Source organism: Sprattus sprattus (assembly GCF_963457725.1).
Source record: "Sprattus sprattus genome assembly, chromosome: 13".
NCBI lineage: Eukaryota > Metazoa > Chordata > Actinopteri > Clupeiformes > Clupeidae > Sprattus > Sprattus sprattus.
This window is the reverse complement of record NC_137911.1, coordinates 17,368,810-17,387,279: the sequence shown is the minus strand read 5'-3', so window position 1 is coordinate 17,387,279 and position 18,470 is coordinate 17,368,810. Positions and strand designations below refer to the sequence as shown.

The 18,470-nt window shown below is 45.1% G+C and overlaps 1 protein-coding gene across 1 annotated transcript in view; it reads left to right on the top strand.

Moving 5' to 3' along the window:
• adck1 (aarF domain containing kinase 1) overlaps positions 1-18,470 on the top strand; it is a gene marked incomplete at its 5' end in the record, with an annotated part of 122,003 nt that overhangs the window by 49,233 nt on the left and 54,300 nt on the right. The window lies entirely within an intron of this gene.

Sequence of the window (18,470 nt, the reverse complement as noted above, 5' to 3'; positions counted from 1 at the left end):
ATGCCAACCCCACTGCTCTTAGCAAACTCCTCATCCAAACCCCAGAGGCCTCTTCCTGAAATATCAACACTTTGGATGACGCTTGAGTTGTCTTTTATGCCATTTTAGACAAACTGTGCAGTACATTTAGCAGTAAAATCCTTTGCAATATCAAAAATCGGAATGAATTAATGATATACAGTACTTGCATCACAAAGAAGCCATAATCTGAATTTATTTGGATCTGTTAGCATCTATGTTAATGATATATGAATGAAAGAAGCCTTATGTGACAAGTACATCTTCTTATCAACACCAAGAGTGGACTGCCTTCTTTGTGGAGCCGGTAGAGGAAATCGGTTTGGCAGGATCGAAGGCTAACCACACCATTTGTGGTGACATATGTGACCCTACGCTGTGGACCTGGAGCGGTCCTTTAAAATGATTTGGCGATCTGTCAGCACGGCTGCGACTTAAAAAATGAAAAAAAATAAAATGCTGCAACATTCTGTGATTGCAGTATGCCTCTTTGAATACAGAATCTGCTTGGTAAGACTTTGGTTCGAAAGTGAAGTGAAGTAATGACAAAATCAAAAAGGTGGTGGGTAATAGAATTTGAACTTATTTTACTCTTGATACAAATTTCCATAGGTTAAAATTAGAGATGCATTCATTTTTAACAGACACGCATAACATAAACAAAGATTTAAAAAAAGTTAATGCACATAACACATTAATACATAATGCTTATAACACATTGCAATTACACTTGTTTTATTGTCCTGAATAGTAAGAATAAAACCTGAACATAAGTGTAACTGCATGTACCTCTCGCCTTCTATAAAAATATGAAACCAGAAAGCCACATCTGACATATGAACAAGAAAAGGAACTTTATTACGACTAATAGTAGGCTGCTACTACTACTGCTATTGCTAATAATAAGAGTAATGGTTTTGGTTTGGTATTGTTTTGTTATAGTTGTTGTTGTTTGATAGTTATAACACTATGACTGCTTTCTTATTCACTGATGTAGTTTATCCCTTTAGCTTCCCTCTTTTTAACTCCATAGGCTTACAGTGCAAGCTACAAGAAACCATTTCTCATTCACTCTTTTGGGCCGTCTGAAAACATGCTATCTAATGTACATGCCATCTTAAACTATGCAGAAAACAGATACTGTGACGTAGAATAAACAAAATGCTGCTGCTGAATACGTCCTAAATTACATGACTATCTGCTATGCGGACTTATGACTTACGAATAAAGGAAAAATCATGTGTGTGACGATGTGATCGTCTCTACAGGTGAATATGCTCTCTGGCTGCCATGCCATTGAGCCGGGCTCTTTGGTGTGGCGGTCAGAGCGCATGTTTGGTACCCCGTTGACCCGGGTTCGAGTCCGAGTGGGGTGACCATGCTCTCCCTTCGCTACAATGTGCATTTACATTTAGTCATTTAGCAGACACTTTTGTCCAAAGCGACGTACAAGGGAGAGAACAATCAAGCTAAGAGCAATAAAACCTGGTGTAACAATAAATACTGCTTTTTTTCAAAAAATTGAAAATGACATAGTCCCGCACTTCTTTTTCTTTCTGTCACTGCTTAAGTGCAAGTTAAGCCAAGGTGCCAGTTAGGAAGTGAGGTGCTCTCTGAAGAGTTAGGTCTTCAAGAGCTTCTTGAAGGTTGAGAGGGACGCCCCTGCTCTGGTAGTGCTAGGCAGGTAGTTCCACCAACGTGGAACTACAACTGAGAATAGTCTGGATTGCCGTGCTTGCACAGGCGGCAGTGCCAGACGACGCTCACTGGATGAGCGCAGCGTCCTGGGTGTAACATTTGCCCTTACGAGAGTATTTAGGTAGGTGGGAGCAGAACCAATAAGTACTTTGTAGGCAAGCATAAGTGACTTGAACTTGATGCGAGCAGCTACCGGCAGCCAATGGAGCTCAATGAGTAGCGGGGTGACATGTGCCCTCTTTGGTTGGTTGAACACCAGACGCGCCGCTGCTTTCTGAATCATCGATAGTGGTTGATAGGTGAAAAAGCACCCTAGTTAGTTCAGGACTCCGGAGCTGCATGAAAGTATATTTATTAGACAGACAAACAACAACAATTGCAATTGGGCTCCCCTCCCAGCCGAGGCTGACAGTGAAGCCCTGATAAACTCTTCGCACAAAGTTTATATAGTCAGAAGTTTAGCTTTGAGCAGGGATGATCACGTGGTGGATTTCTCACGTCCGAGGCTCCATGTCTTGCAAGGATGGCAGTTTTGCACAAGGTCGGAAGAAGCAGAGTTCCCTTCTTATCTCCTCTGGTCTAAACATGCTCTTGTTCATATGCAGACTTTGTGGCACCTAATATTCTAGTTACACACACAGAGAGAAAAGCCATGCTCCTGCTTTCATAAGCACATAATTCATACAAGGAATATATTAATACAAGTCACTTGATTATTATATTCTTAAGTCATTAACAGTGTTTGGAAATAATCTCTATCAATGGTTTCACCACGCAAGCCGGCAGGCCCATTAGGAGGGCGTTGCAGTAGTCGAGGCGGGAACTCACCAAGGTTTGCACCAGCAGCTGGGTGGCATACTGGGTTAGGTACGGCCTGATTTTGCGGATGTTGTATAGCACAAAGCGGCATGTGGGCTGTGAAGGTTAGTTGTTCATCAATAATGACCCCAAGGTTTCTTGCTGTTTTGGATGGAGCAAGAGATAAAGAGTCAGTATTGATATTGATGTTGTGGTGGATGAACTGCTTGGCTGGGAAGACCATCAGTTCTGTTTTGGCCAGGTTCAGCTGAAGGTGGTGGTTTTTCATCCATGTGGATATATCAGCAAGACAGTCCGAGATCCGTGCCGAAGCAGTGTTGTCCTCATGTGCAATATTTATTATTTCATTAATGTATTTCACTTGAAAATGATCAATTCACCAAGAACACAGAGTATGTCTGCTGTGGGCTATTCTCTTTGGGTCAGCTGATTTGTTGTGATTTGCCCTCTGGACAAACAACATAACGATAACAGTCACAGTTGAAGTCTATCTATCTTCGGGTCTCTGTCTTTGTAAATGATCATTTATTGGCTGTTATAAATGCCATACTGATTTATCTGCAATACGCTTATATCGGCCAATAAACTCAGCTTGCATTTAGCTGCTCAGACCTCAATGTAATGCTTTCGCCAAACATGCAAGGTAAATTGGATTGTCATGTAGGTGTCCAGCATAAGGTATTTAGTCACTTACACTAATATCAGTGAACTCAGAATGATTGTTTTTATTAAATCAGTGTAAAGGTTCTTCTTTTTCATTGTTCTCTTCTACCCTGTTGATACCCTATAGTAGCTCTGTGGCATTTCTGATGTGTGCCTTGGGAAGTGAAATGTTTGATGTGTGTCAGAAAGCAAATAAAAAAGCTCCCAGACTCAAAGAGAGTGTCTCTGTCTCTCTCTCTCTCTCTCTAATACTCCTACTGGCTGAACTGAAAAACCTCTCCCCGTCACATTTCCCAAGGTGAGAACATGACTGGGGCAGTGTAACAGAGATTTGGCAGGTTCATGGACAGAATTTCATCACCTGTCTGACACTGAGATCAGCCTTAGAAAAAGAATGATCAACACAAATCAGAGAGCTGTGCTGTAGATATGACAAAGTCCTCAAACACGTAACTGAACATGGGGTGCAGCCCCCAATCCTGAATGCATACTGAGGCCCACTCAGGTTCTCTATAAGGATGAGGGTAAAGGCTATTGCTAAGCAAAGTAGCATTACTAAGAAAAGGCCCAATGTGCTTCCCCAGCCTTACATCATGTCCAATCACCCTCCACTTCCTTGTTTGGAAATGAGGTCAGAGCCAGCTGTATAGAGAGCATGAGTGCAGTGCTGTAGGGCCTATAAATAGATTGTGATTGAGATTGTGTCATTGAACCTCCAATCATGTGAAGGACATGGAGGACATTATTTGGTCCCAATGCAATAACTTCCTACTGGTTGCCATGGTCACAGACCACTCCAGGCCACTAACACAGGACCTTTAAAAATCTGGCTTCATTTGAAGACTGCACTGTAACTTTGGACGTACTATACATTCAATTCAATTCAATTAAAATCAATTGTATTGTTCTCTCAAAGCACTTTATAGAGCTCAAAGCCTGACCCCCCTGGAGAAAGAACAAGGCGACGGTGGCAAGGAAAGTGTGCCATGTGTGCCATGAGCTCATATGCTCTAAAATCCTCTCCATCTTTGTACTCCACTCAGCTAGAAAAGATTAGGTCATTACTGCAAAGACGTCAGCATCGTTGTCTGGTATTTTCTGTTCTGTCCAGCAGAGCAGGCCCTAATCTGTCCATCTCCATGCCGTCCACTTCTCCTCCATTAAGCTTGCATCTGCATGTGATGTGGCTCGGAAGAAGAGCGAAACATGTATTCCAGCAGGTCACTTCTGGATGCAGAGTTCCAACACGGAGCTGTCCAGTGCGATTGCATGTTTGTGTTGTTCACTGACAGCGGAGAGCAGCAGTGTACAGACAGGCCGCTGTGTGGGGATATGTTAGTGGCCTGAGGCACTGAGGGGCCTCTGTGGCTCAGTGACGAACAGCCTCATTACCGCTACCACTCGCGCCTAACACTGAGCTCTGGATGCTGATGCGTGATGGCAGCTGGCATGGGGGGGCATTGCCATTGTTCCCCTTGTTGCCCCGGGTTCCCATTTCATCAACAAAGGCTCAGGAACCCAAATGGAGTGCATGATGGTTCAGTTTCCATGGCGGCAGACATTCCACCTGTAAAGTTCTCGTGAGAAGACTCTGGATGAATTTGCCTCTTGTGCATTGCATAAACCCAGTCTCTTTTGGCTTCTTCGGCTCCTTCGTGCTCATCTCTTCCATAGAGAGGTGGAGGCGCGTGACATGAAAGGGCATCGCAGTGTGAGCCCAGCCTCCCTGCCAGCCCCCTTTTCCTCCCGAGCCCTACCAGATGAATAGTGACTTAAGTGTAGCTGATTTATTTCATACGGTGAAAAGAGGAGCGCTTTAAAGATTAAACATTATCTTTCTCTCATCTTTCCCCCTCCCCTCCTGATTATGAGCAACGCAGCTGCGCCTACTTTCCTATTCATGGGATCGAGTCTTCGCGCTTGTTTTACAGCCACTGCGAGTGTGATTAACATGCCAAACACACACCGCGTTTGTTCATTCGTTCGCCTGTCTGTCACTCGCCGCCTCTCAGCTCCCAGGTCAATGATGCTTTTCCTGCTTTTTCATCCCTCTCTCTCTCTCTCTCTCTCTCTCTCTCCTGCGCTCTTGCCTGATCATCTGTACCCTGCTGCTTTTTGTTCCGGCCTCTTCTCCTCCATATGGGTTTGAGGGGCAGAAAGTGACTGCAAAGGGTGGGAAATGAAAGCTTAGCATTGATTTGAAATGCGAAAGTAGTATCCGCTCGACTCTACACGTCACCTGCAGTACAGACAAAATGGGGATGAGGGTTTTTGAAACCTTTCATCAGATATGGGTTTTTGGTGGTTTATGTGATTTTGTTCATTTTAATAGTCTTGATATTTCTCTCTCAGCATGTCTGATTGGGAAGCATATGATGATCTTTAAACTTCAGATAACTCTCTAGTGCTGTTCGGAGTTTGAAGCTGCTGAATGATTCATTTGGTGCCGTTTTGTTTTGCCTTACTGATCTGACATCCACAGTATTTGGGTTCTATCCATCAGAGTCCTACACCATTAAGTTTACACTCAGTGAAGTGAAGACTGCTTGATGACCTTCAAGTGCATCTCCTCTGTCCGAGTACTCTTATAGTCTGCAATGAATAAACAAAATGTGCTTCTCCTCGTCTGTCTTGATTCTCTTCAATACGGCGTACTTACCGTATCTGGTGCAGCAGAGCTTTGGAATACTCAATGAGCATATTTCTTCCCCCGGCCCTACCACCTTGTTCTGACTGCATAATACTATATCTGGCAAAGATACAATCACAAGAGATTTCTAGAAAGTGTTCTCATTGTCCTACATGGCTATATTGTTGTCTTTTAAGTTGATTGGGTGTGAGGAGCAACTCAACAGTTTTTATCTTTTTTTTTTTCTTGCATTTTTGCTCCGTGCCAATTTCCTGAAACAACATTAGTCTCCATCTGTTACTGCATAATGTCTTGTGTCTGTCTCGGAGAAAGAGTTTATGGTTCCTCCAAACACATTTGAAGTTGTCCAACTGCTTGTTTCACTTATTGTGTGCTAGCAGGTTAAGCCAGCGTAACGTATTGGTGGACATGCTGACTCATTGTACTCTGCCAGCCACTTCTCCTGCACCCTATTGAGGAGAGAATGTCTTTGAGCATTGCACAATATAACACCTCCTTATACAAGATGAAGTGTTGGACTTTTCAGAAAAAAAAAACAGTATCATAAGTTCAGTGCATCTGGCATTGCAAAGAGTTGAGACTTTCCTTGAATGCCTTTTCAGGCCTTTTTGACTTTGTTTAGATAGATGTTGTTCGCAAATATGTTTTTTGTTTTGAAGATTGTTTAGATGTGCAAGGCATCCAGAACTTTCTAAACTTCCCTGTTCATCATCTCCCTTCTCTCAAGTGCTAATCTGCTCACTCCTCCGACTGGGATATCATCGGAAATGCAGCGCAGTATAAGCTTGGTCTGTGTGTGTCTGTGTGTATGTGACTGTGTGTGTGTGTCTGTGTGACTGCATGTATGTGACTGTGTGCATGTGACTGTCTGTCTGTGTGTGTGTGTGTGTTTGTGTGTGTGTGTGTCTGTGACTGTGTGTTTCTGTGACTGTGTATGTGTGTGTGTGTGTGTGTGTGTGAGAGAGAGAGAGAGAGAGAGAGAGAGAGAGAGAGAGAGAGAGAGAGAGAGAGAGAGAGAGAGAGAGAGAGAGGAAGATGAGGAGAAGATTGTAGCGTGTTTTAATTATACCTCTGTAGTGATGCGGGCAGGAACAGGAGCTCAGCACGACCATTAGCGTGTCAGCTCTACGTGCCTCTCGGCACCCTTTCCAACGAGGAGGCCGTCGCCGCTGATTACACATGTCCCATGAGCCCTTTTGTGTTGGGCGGCCCAGAAAGGCCCTTATTATTCCCAGCAGCCCTCCTCAAATGACTGGGAACGAGCGGAAAAGCAGCGGGCCCACAGGAAACAGCTGATGCTGCCTCAAGCATTGGCACTGGGCTTTGGAGAATGGGCAGGAAAACAAACATGCAGAATTTACGTGAAGTGATTCTAAGATTGTTTCTTTGTAAATCTTTGTTTTGTTGGTTATTATATATACATGACTTTGACTCACGTTACAGTTAACTCTAGGTAGCCAGTTAGGTGTGATGTCTGGGGAGCAAGCCTGTGACTTGGATGTTTCCATTACATAAACTACAAGATCATATTCCTTCTAATGTGATTTCTTATTTCTTGCCTGTGTGCAGCAGAATGAGATTGAAAACCGAAACATGCTCTTTGTGTGATGACATGAGCTGATATGACAAGTATGACATCATACATGAATCAATACCGTTTCCTTGCTTGGGCCTCTTTATTTAGTTGCGTTTTTTCCTCCTCTTAAAGTCTAACCTCGGGCTTCTCCTGTCAGCTTCTTCAGCCAGCCAAGAAGTCTGCCACAGTTCTTCTGTGTGAGAACATTATAAACCTGGTGCCATCCACACTAAACCCATATTTAGTGTCTGGGAAGGGTGAACCCTTTTCACCTCCTGGCTGTTCTTGTCCAGTCACATATGTGAACTCTCTCTCGCTCTCGCTCTCGCTCTTGCTCTCGCTCTCTCTCTCTCTCTCTCTCCTGCTCTCGCTCTGTCTCTCGTACTCTTTCTCTGTTCTTGTCCTCTTTTTCAGTTCTTGTCCAGTCACATATGTGAACTCTCTCTCGCTCTCTCTCTCTCTCTCTCTCTCTCTCTCTCTCTCTTTCTCTCTCTTTCTCTCTCTTATTCCTTTGTTTGGAGTTAATGAGGAAGAGTGTGCTGAATGTTTCCCTCATCCGTGCCTCGGCGAGAGCCCTTAATAAGCTGTGGACAGGGCAGTGCTGCTTCCACCACATTACTGTGCTTGATGGAGCGATATGCAATGACTGGGTAATGTTATTCTGCAGCCTGCTCTCCCTACAAGGTTTCAGACGAAATCTAAGAAAAAGACTCACGCTTGCACACACCTGCTAAAAATGTACACATACACACACACACACACACACACACACACACACACACACACACACACACACACACACACACACACACACACACACACACACACACACACACAAGATAAACCGCTCCAAATGACTAAAGTATTGTCAGTGAATCAGTAGCATTAATAAATGACATCACACATGTTAATGACAGAACTGGGATGGCATTTGAGGCAAAACCAGAACAGAGGGGGGGGGTGGATTGTGTCCTGGGGGGTTTCCCTGGATATCACAGCATGAGCCACTCTATACACTCATAAGACCCTCTACAACCCGCCCCCCCCCCCCACCCCCTCCGAGGAGGACGAGAAGAGAAGACCACCGTGAGGTGGTCCCAGCGAGGGAAGGAAGGAAAGATGAGAACTTACCCATCACAGGACCTATCCGTGTGCACCTCCCAGGCTGTACCCCAGTCTTTTGTGTAGTTCTTTATACAAAGGTGTTTAATGCAGCAGTGTTGTATTGGCTGGATGCAACCTAGCTGTGCGTGTCATTTTAAGTGTGAAACAGCAAGTGTTGCGACTGCAAGGTAAGATAAATCATTTAGTCGCCCTTTAGCAGACAAAATCTAAACTCATTAATGGCTCAGGGTGAGATAGGAAGAGAGAGGGAGGGAGGGAGAGAGAGGGAGCAGTGGAGAACAATCATCGAATGAAATTAGCCTGTTGCCCCCGGGGGCAAAGAGCCGAGTTAATTTGCCCGCTTAAACATCCCCCAGTGAAACATTTTCTTTCTAAAACACTGCTCGTGAAAATGTCAGTTTCCATCTTGGCCACCCTGCAGGCAAACAGGGATAACAGAAGTGTGTGTTATGTCTCAGCTGTGCTGTGTGTGTGGGTGTGTACTTGGCTTTGGTTGTGCGTGTGTGTGTGTGTGTGCGTGCATGTGTGTGGGTGTGTGCTTGGCTGTGTGTGTGTGTGTGTGTGACAGAGGGTGTGTGTGTGGAGAAAGGGTTTATTAAGGGTTTAACAGCCTTGTTTCACATGTACAGTATGATTTCTTAATTTCATACATATATATTGAAATTAATTTTAAATATATTGAGTGTGCGTGCGTATGTGTGCGCATTTGGTGCTGTGCCGTGGTTAACATTGTGTGTGTGTCCCAGTCATTTTTGCTGTGTGACTGTGTTTGTATACTTGTGTTACACACCTTCCTCCAAGCAGCGAACCTAGTGTGTTTCTGCCCTTTCTTACTGTTCATCTTTCTTTCTCTGCCATTGGAGTCTATGGCAGACCACAGAACTGTATCATCAGAACCTTTCCAATTTTGCTCACTGATTGGAGATAGTCCCCTGATTCTTTTCACCAAGTTTAATGCCTCTGTCTTCTTCGTAGGCCACAGATTTAGGCAAATATTCACCAAATTTGTTATCTTCAGATCAAGCCTTGCAAAAGTTATCGTAGTTATCATTTTTGATTTTCAATTTGTCCGTTACAGCCAACCAAAATCGGCAGCAAAGCCAAGGAATTGAGGTCATATCTGCAATGTTTGATGTATTGACACCAAACTTGGTATGTGGACTCGGGACCCCTTTCCTGAGGCGGCTCAAACAAACGAGTGTCAATTGACCACTTGTGGGCACTGTAATAAGCAAAATTGTGTTCTTCCTAATAACTTTTTTATGTGCGGTTATAAAAGTGGTATAAAAGACGGGACAAGACAACCGATCATGTCGACCAAAGTTATCTGGCCGCCACACTGGATGTAATCATGACCCACAAAAGGCAACAAACCTTGTCGTATCGTCACCAAATTGGCACAGACAAAAACTCTCAAAAGTTATCAGGCGGATTTTTTATTTTCAAATCTGTTCGCCCCGTTACAGCAAAGCTGCCACACAGGAAGTGAGCTTGAATCACAGCCAATCTTTGATCAATTGACATGAAACTAGCTGTGAGTGCCCTACGGCCAGGCCCTTGACATGACGACATCAGGTTTCAATGACACCTCTGGGACTTCTTAACCGCATCATCGCTGCTTGCAGTTATATTTTAAATTATTTTCTTGCCATTGTTTATTCAATTCCCTGAATACCCCCTCACTTGTCATACTGGACAGTAAAAAAAGTGTGTGGGTTGAGATCTGTCTGTAATGGTGCCGTGTGATTTGACATCCATTAAGGCACAGAGGGATCAATAAAAGCCCCCAAGCAGCCAGTCAGGTGTGACTCCAGTGGGGGAAGACAGCACCACAGGGTCTATGGAGCTGGGGCCAAGGGTGTGTGTGTGTGTGTGCATGATTGTGTGTGTGTTTGTATGTATCTGTGTGTGCCCGTTTATGTGTGTGCATGCACTTGTATGTTTGTGTGTGTGTTTGCGCGTGTGATTGTGAGTGTGCGCGCACGTGTGTTTGTGTGATTGTGTGTGATTGTGTGTGCGTGCGTTTATGTGTATGTGCATGCATATGCATGCTTGTGTGTGTGTGTGTGTGTGTGTGTGTGTGTGTGTGTGTGTGTGTGCGCACGCACGCGTGTTTCAGTATGTGCGTGATTGTCAACTGTTCTGTTGAGTTGAATGAGACATTTTGGTCCGATGGAAACCAATGTCTCACCTTCTGTAGAATTCTAAAAAGGCAGCAAACAGAAAGTGCTTAGCTTACCCTAGGGGACTCTTCCCAGTCAGTGGAAGGCTGGCAAATTATCACTTCACTCACACAATTCACACCCATGTCATATTTTGTCATTGCAATATGTTACTAAACCTAACAACGTATTCATAACAGAAAATGGTAATTTTTGAGGTTGTATCACAAAGTGGATTGCACTCCTGGGGGCCCTCCAGCCTAACCCTTTGACTTCAAGACATCTAGCCTATAGTTGGCTCTGAGATTCAGCTGTCGTGCCTTTCCAGGTTAGGATAAGTGTGTGTTGTTTGTTTGGTGGGTTTTGTGTGCCTTCTCAGTTGTGGCCTAATACAGAGAGATCACACATCTGATCCTTCTCATCAGGTAGTTTGCAAGGTAAAATGGGAGTTTGCAAACACCTTGCAAATCATCTCAACAGCCTATGAGGTCTGATCCCTTTTAAGCATGTATTTTTCCCCCTCTGTGGCTTTGCGACTCTGTCATACATGCAGTAGTTTCCTGTATTTCTCTCTACCCGTCGTCAGCAAGTATGTCATCTGGTGCTACGTAGAAGTGTGCCGATTGTCAGTTTTCTACGCTCAGGCAAAAAAAAAAAAAAAAAAATAGATTGGAGTAGAGCCTCCAGTCGTCCCCTGCAGAGGGGCTGCCCCTCTGGATTCCCCCAGCGTGAGAGATGCCTGCTGGAAATGAGGCTGGGCATGGGAGAGAGGAGTAGCACCTCAGGTGATAGTGGTGTCCTCCATATAATTTGACCAAAGTGCAGACATGCAGGCAGGCAGGCAGGAGATGGTCGGGAGAAGCTCTAAGTGCTTTTGTCACCTTTTTATTGTCAGGCCACTGGAGAAGGGAAGAAAGAAGGGGAAAAAAAGAAAAGCGGAGAAAGTGTTATAGTAGTTAGCTTTCTCTATCTCACCCATGCTGTCTTTCTCTATTTCTGACACAAACGTGCTCCCTCCATTTTGTTTTGTTCTCACTCTCCTGCTTGCTGTCTTACCCCCACCCCCCGTCTCTTTATTTGTCTCTGTATTTCTATAGCTCTGTCTCCCTTTCCTTATCGCTCCCTATGTCTGTCTTTCTCTTTCTCTCTGCCTCTCAGTCTCCCTTTCCCCATCCTCTTTCACTCCTTCTCCATTTCTCTCTCTGTCTCTCTTTCCCTCTCCCCTCCTCTCTCCCTCTCGCTATGCTGTGATGAAGGCCTCCTGTGGCGCGGCGTAAAAATGCACTCTGATTTAGAGTGCATCCCCCCGAGTAGGCGCCGCTCTCTGCACCCCATCCATTCTGGGCGCAGTCTGTGGATTACCAGGCTGATGTGCTCTGGCTTGATGTGATTGGTCTCACACAGTCCCACCAGGTGTGTGTTAAAACGGGGGGGGGGGATTTCAGACCATGTTGTCGCTAAGAAGCACGCTTCTCATTCTTTTACTGACTCAAATACACAAGAGGGAGTCATTTAGGATAGGATTGGTTTGTATTCACTATAGGAAAAATATCAATACTTAATGCAGAAATATACGAATCTCAACTCTTCTGTCCATGTTTTGGTATATTTGAGTTTCATTCAGTACATTAAAATTCAGTTTTAAATGGAGGATTGAGGAAATGCTTACGCAAAGAATGGTAGAGAATTGTGTATTTATTTTTTACATTATTGGAATCAACAGGACCTAACCATTTTCAAAACAATGGCCACTAATGCTTACCCTAGAGGTAAAACGGAGAGCCAGCTCACGTCAAAGTGCAAAATTGTGAACAGCGGTTAGTATTAACATGTTGATGGTTGCAGTCCCTTTCTGAATGATTAAATATTCCAGTACGGACAAGCTTGCCGTGATTGCTTTTGAAAGAGCAATGATGCCACACTGTAGCTATTGGCTGAAAATTAATTTTCCAGTGTCTTTTATGCACCTAGCAGTAAGCATTCATTACCGCTGCGATGCCTGTAGTGATGTTAGAATTTAAATGTTACTAGGCCTGTATGTGGTAGCTTTTTGTGGTGGCTTTTTGCCCTATTCTCTAGTTTTTAAAGCAATATTGGTTTGTGTGTGTGTATATATTTGTGTGCGAGCATTTAGATGTGTGTGTTTTTGTGAAAGACTGCGTCTGTGTGTGTGTGTGTGTGTGTGTGTGTGTGTGTGTGTGTGTGTGTGTGGCCAGCCATCTGTTTTCATTAGTTGTCCTTCCTTCTCTCTTTTTTTTGGAGCCCCCCCTCCCCCTCCCCATCCCCCTCCCTCTTTAGCTCCTAGATCGCCTGGCTTTTGTTTAGCATTGAAGGCGATCTGGGAGCTGATGGAGATTACAGTTTGCTACAATGATGGCTGCCACCCAGCCACACGGGGTCAAGGGGCAATCGCTTTTATCAGTCCATCACAGGCACTGGCTGATCTGTGCTCCCCAGGCATTTGGGGCTTTAGATAAGCCACACACACACACATATGTACATACACACTCACAAACAGACACACACACACAGAAAGTCAGACATATCTCACACAAACACACACACACACACACACACACACACACACACACATGCCACACTGCCTTGCCACACAGTGTATTGTCACACATAATGCTTACATATAAACACATACTAACAGATATGTCTCTCTTTCTGTCTCACGTACACACACACACACATGCATATCTCACATAACCACACACAAACGCACACACACAAAGTCATACATAACTCACATAAACACACACACACACACGCACATACTAACAGATACTGTATGTCTCACTCTCACACACACACACACACACACACACACACACACACACACATTGTGTTTAATGATAACTGTGTGTGTGAGAGTGTTTAATGCTAACTGTGTGTGTGTGTGTGTGTGTGTGTGCGCGCGCGCTTCTTACAAACTACTCTGTGTGTTTGATATAAACGCTCCCACGGTCCGTGTAGGTCACAGTGTGCCCACGCTGAATGGGGAATGTATTGCATATGACACATGACTCTGTGCATTTGGCTGTACTCGAATGACTACAGCTCCCAGAGGGCCGCTCCTTAACCTTCACACTGGCTAATTGCTTCTATTACCCAGGTCCCTGAGGAGAGGAGGAGGTTAAGGCAGATAGATCATCATGTCGCCTGCACTGAATACACAAGCAAGTCTGCGTGTGTGTGTGTTGGGGGTGTGTGTGTTAGGGGGTGCTCAGGCACTAGCATGTGCTTTTGTCCATCCAATACTGTGTGTGCATGTGTGTTTGTGTGCCTTTCTTTTAATTTCTGTGTGTGTGTGTTTGTATGTGTATGTGTATGTGTATGTGTGTGAGTGAGTATGTGCCTGTGAATTTGTCTGCCTCTATTTTTATTTGTGTATGTGTGTGCACCTTTCTTTATATTTCTGTGTGTGTGTGTTTGTATGACGCAAAAACACACTCACACTCACACTCACACACACTCACACTCACACACACACACACACACACACACACACACACACACACACACACACATATTGTGCTTGTAGGCACGCACACTCAGCCTCAGTACATAGCCAGTGACAACTTAACGTGAGCACTTTGTGAAACAAATCTTTGTCAGCTGTACTGAACAGAATGGATCCTGCAACAAGTTTTTCCCAGTGAATAATTACAGGCTGAGTGTAAACAAAGCTCTGTGGGAGCCTGGTGGCGTGCTGGCTGGATTAAGTATTGATCATGTTTTATAGAGACGGGCTTTAGATACACAAGGAGGTCTCTCTCCCCTCTGTCTCTCCTCTCTCTCAGCCGTACTTCCACCCTGGCCCTTTACATTAGCCTAATCAGACAGGACGTCTCTCTCAGTCCCCTCTCTGTCCGTCCCTGGTCCCCTCGGCCGCCTATGTGAGCAGACAGATGCCAGCGGCGATGTGGGGACTGCAGAGAAGACCTCACTCTGACTGCTGACCTGTCCCCACACTGGCATGTACGCACATTCAGGAGTTGTTTACACATGTGTGTGTGTGTGTGTCTGTGTGTGTGTGTGTGTGTGCCTCTCTGCTTGTGTGTGTGTGTGTCTATGTGTCTGTGTGTGTCTGATCATTTGGATGGATATGTGTGTGCATGCTGTACATTTGTTTGTGTTTGTGTCCGTTCATTTCAAGTGATGCAGTGATACTACTGTGAGACCTTAAATAGACAGGTGTGTGCCTTTCCAAATCATGTCTGATGTCTTTACCACAGCTAGACTCCAATCAAGGCGTAGAAATATCTCAAAGATGATCAAGTGAGATGGGAGGCATCTGAGTTACATTTCAAGTGTCATAGCATTAATTCTTAATACTGATGTCAATGTTATCTTTCAGAATTTCCTTTTTGACAAGTTTGCAAGAATGTCTAAAATCCCGTTATTGCTTTGTCATTATAAGGTATCGAGTGTAGATTGATAAGGGAAAAAAGAATTAAAATGATTTTAGCATAAGGGTGCAACGTAATAAGTGGAGGGATGTTAATAATGTCTGAATGTTGTTCATTTGATTGGGCCTCTGTGTTTTTGTGTCCATGTGTATTTGTGTGTGCTTGTTTCTGGTGTGAGTGTGTATGTCTGTGTGTTGGTGTGTGTGTGTGTATGTCTATGTGTTTGTGTGTGTGTCTGTTTGTGTGTGTGTGTGTGTGTGTGTGTGTTTAGAATTTTACCTGCTTTACTGCCAGTAGAGGTCTTCCAAGCAGGTGATTTAGTGCTGTGTGTACACCACATAACACTCTTATCTGGCTGTAAAGCTAGAGCGACACTCATCTCAGATCCGTGTGTGTGTGTGTGTGTGTGTGTGTGTGTGTGTGTGTGTGTGTGTGTGTGTGTGCATTTGTATGTCCATGTGTGCGTGTGTGCTTGCGTGTGTTTGTGTGTGTGTTTAGAATTTGACCTGCTTTACTGCCCAGTAGAGCCAAAGCTCTTCCAAGCAGGTGATTTACTGCTGTGTGTACAGCACATAGCACTCTTATCAGGCTGTATGGCTAGAGCTACACTCATAGCAGATGCGTGTGTGTGTGTATGTGTGTGTGTGTGTGTGTGTTTGCATGTGTGTGTGCGTGTGTGTGTGTGTGTGTCTCTGAGCGGGTGTGTTGAAGCGGCCCATGATGACCTCCCTGTACCCTGTGAGAGCAGGTAGTCATCAGGATTGGTGCTTTGTCAGATCAGCAGGTCGCTTGGTCGACCACACAGCTAGCCAAACAAACTGCTGCTGACGCCAAAGCACACGGGCAGTGTGACAAACACAATAAACATACGCAGGAGCAAACGCATCTCATGCATGCAGGATTTTGAAATGACGCACAGGCACACACACACACACACACACACACACACACACACACACACACACACACACACACACACACACACACACACACATACACACACACACACACACAGCTAAGCATGTGTCAGTCGTGTATGTGTGTGTGAGAGAGTGTGTGTGTGTGTGTGTCAGCTTTGCTGTCTTTATGGGGACACACCGTATGCACCATAGGCATGGCTCTGGTCGTGCTCCAGGTTCCCACCATTCCAAGCGGGGCTTTCCCATCTGCACGTCGTGCAGGTGAGCGTCTAGCTGATGGCAGACAGAGCCTCATACCTGCTACCCTAGCCCGGAAACACACCCTGGCAATTGGCCCGCACCACTCCCTCTCTCCCTCTGTCCCTCTCTCTCTCTCGCTCTCTCTCTCTGTGTCTCTCTCCCTTCCCCTCTATCTCTCCCCCTCTGTGTGCTCACCTCTCTGGGCTGGTGCATGCAGCCCGGGCTAGACTGACACAGATGGCCGCAGCCCAAACCTGACACCCGTGAAGCCCATGAATAAATCATCGGTGGTGTGCAAGAGGGAAAGTTGGGTCTACTCCGCAACGGCGGGCCTGCAGTCGCTCAAGGTCATCCACGACACACGTCTGGCACCTGATGCTTACTCGTTCTCTCTCTCTTTTGCTTTCTCTCTTTTTCTATTCCTGGTTTCTCTTCTCTATCTGTCTCTCTGTCTTTGTCCCACTCTTTTCTCTCTTTCTCGCTCCCCCTCTTCCTTCTCTCTCTCTGTCTCTCTTTTCCTCTCTCTTCCTCTCTCTTTCAGCCAAATTCCCATGTGAATATGGGATGCTGTCAAAACAGCAGGGTTCATTTACTGACACCCTTTGCTACAACTTTCCACATGTTAACTGTGTGGTGTCATCCATATTTTTGTGTCATCTTCTTCTTCCATTCTTTTGTTTTTTGTCATTTTTTTCTATCGTCTGTGGCACACTGAGTGTGTAGATTAGGGAAGCCGGGGAGAGGGAGGGAGAGAGAGGGAGGGAGAGAGAGAGAGGGAGAGACAGATAGAGGGAGGGAGAGAGACAGAGGGAAAGAAAGACAGAGGGAGAGATAGGTAGAGAGAGAGGGAAAGAAAGACAGAGGGAGAGAGAGAGAGAGACAGGGAGAGAAAGACAGGGAGAGATAGGTAGAGAGAGAGGGAAAGAAAGACAGAGGGAGAGGCAGCAAGAGGGAGAGAGAGAGAGAGAGAGAGAGAGAGAGAGAGATAGGGGTGTCAGTGAGTGGTTATCTCATATTGTGACCAGAGTCACTCCGTGTGTTCGTTCACGATTTCCTTGCCTCTCGCATTGTTGCGCTAACATCACTGAACCACTTTAGTTGAAATTCTGATAGTGGCTGGCGCAGCTAAAAACCATTTGTCTGTTTCTGATCGTTTGAGTCGGAAGATGGGAGAGAGGAAAAAAAAAACAAAAGAAGGATGGGGAGAGAAGGACAGAGAAACGGGACCGAGAGATGGAGGGAGAGGGAGAGAGAGAGCTGAATCTCTCTGTGTCCCCTCAGGAAAGGCCTGTCTGCAGCAGATGGATGGCCCATGGTCTCCCTGGCTGCATTAGAGATGGCCAACCAAGCAGCAAAGCCCAGCTCTCTGACTGATAACAGGGACAAGCTCTCCTCTCCCCAGCAGACAGCCCCACAACACTTTTCCACAGCAGCTCCGCCAAACCAGAACCAGGGTTGCTGATGTACAGTAATGCGCTGTGGGATAGTACAGGATTGGATGGAGTGGTTTAAAGTAGGATTGTTGGGTACAAAAAAGGCCCAAGGTCAGTTATGGATGTCAAGATGGCCCAAATCTAGGTGTCCATGTGATTTCATCCAAACCAAGGAAAATAATCCCCTGCATGGAGAAGGCACTGCTGGCTCTGTGGATGTCAGTCTGTTCATTTGTCTCCGCTGGCCACCAGATTGCATGTGAACTATGTGAAAGAATGAATGTGAGCTGCTTGGGACTATTGTGTCATAGTACCAAACGGCTGCGTCAGTCCGCTGTTGGGATTATGAAAACATTTTATATAGTCAAAGTGAATGATGGTCATACTCATCATGGCGCAACATAACTACTGTACTCCACAACTGGAAACTAAATTAATATAATTAGTTCAATTTACTGGAAATGACCAGGATGATGGATGGCATCTACAGCAAGTAAGACCAACATGCACTCTATAAAAAAATTACCTACACAGCATCAGACTAGAGCTTAGTATGAAACCTCTAAAAACACGCTCACATATCACTTCCAACCAGTTTTGTTTTTAGTTGTTTGGGGATTCAGTACAAAAAACAGGATAAAATGGCTGCAGCCTTTTAAGTGACAAAAGACAAGGCATTTGTCACTGTTCTGTAAAACTCCAGTCCAGTCTAGTCTAGTGGAACCCCCACTGGGAGCTCTAGAAGGCT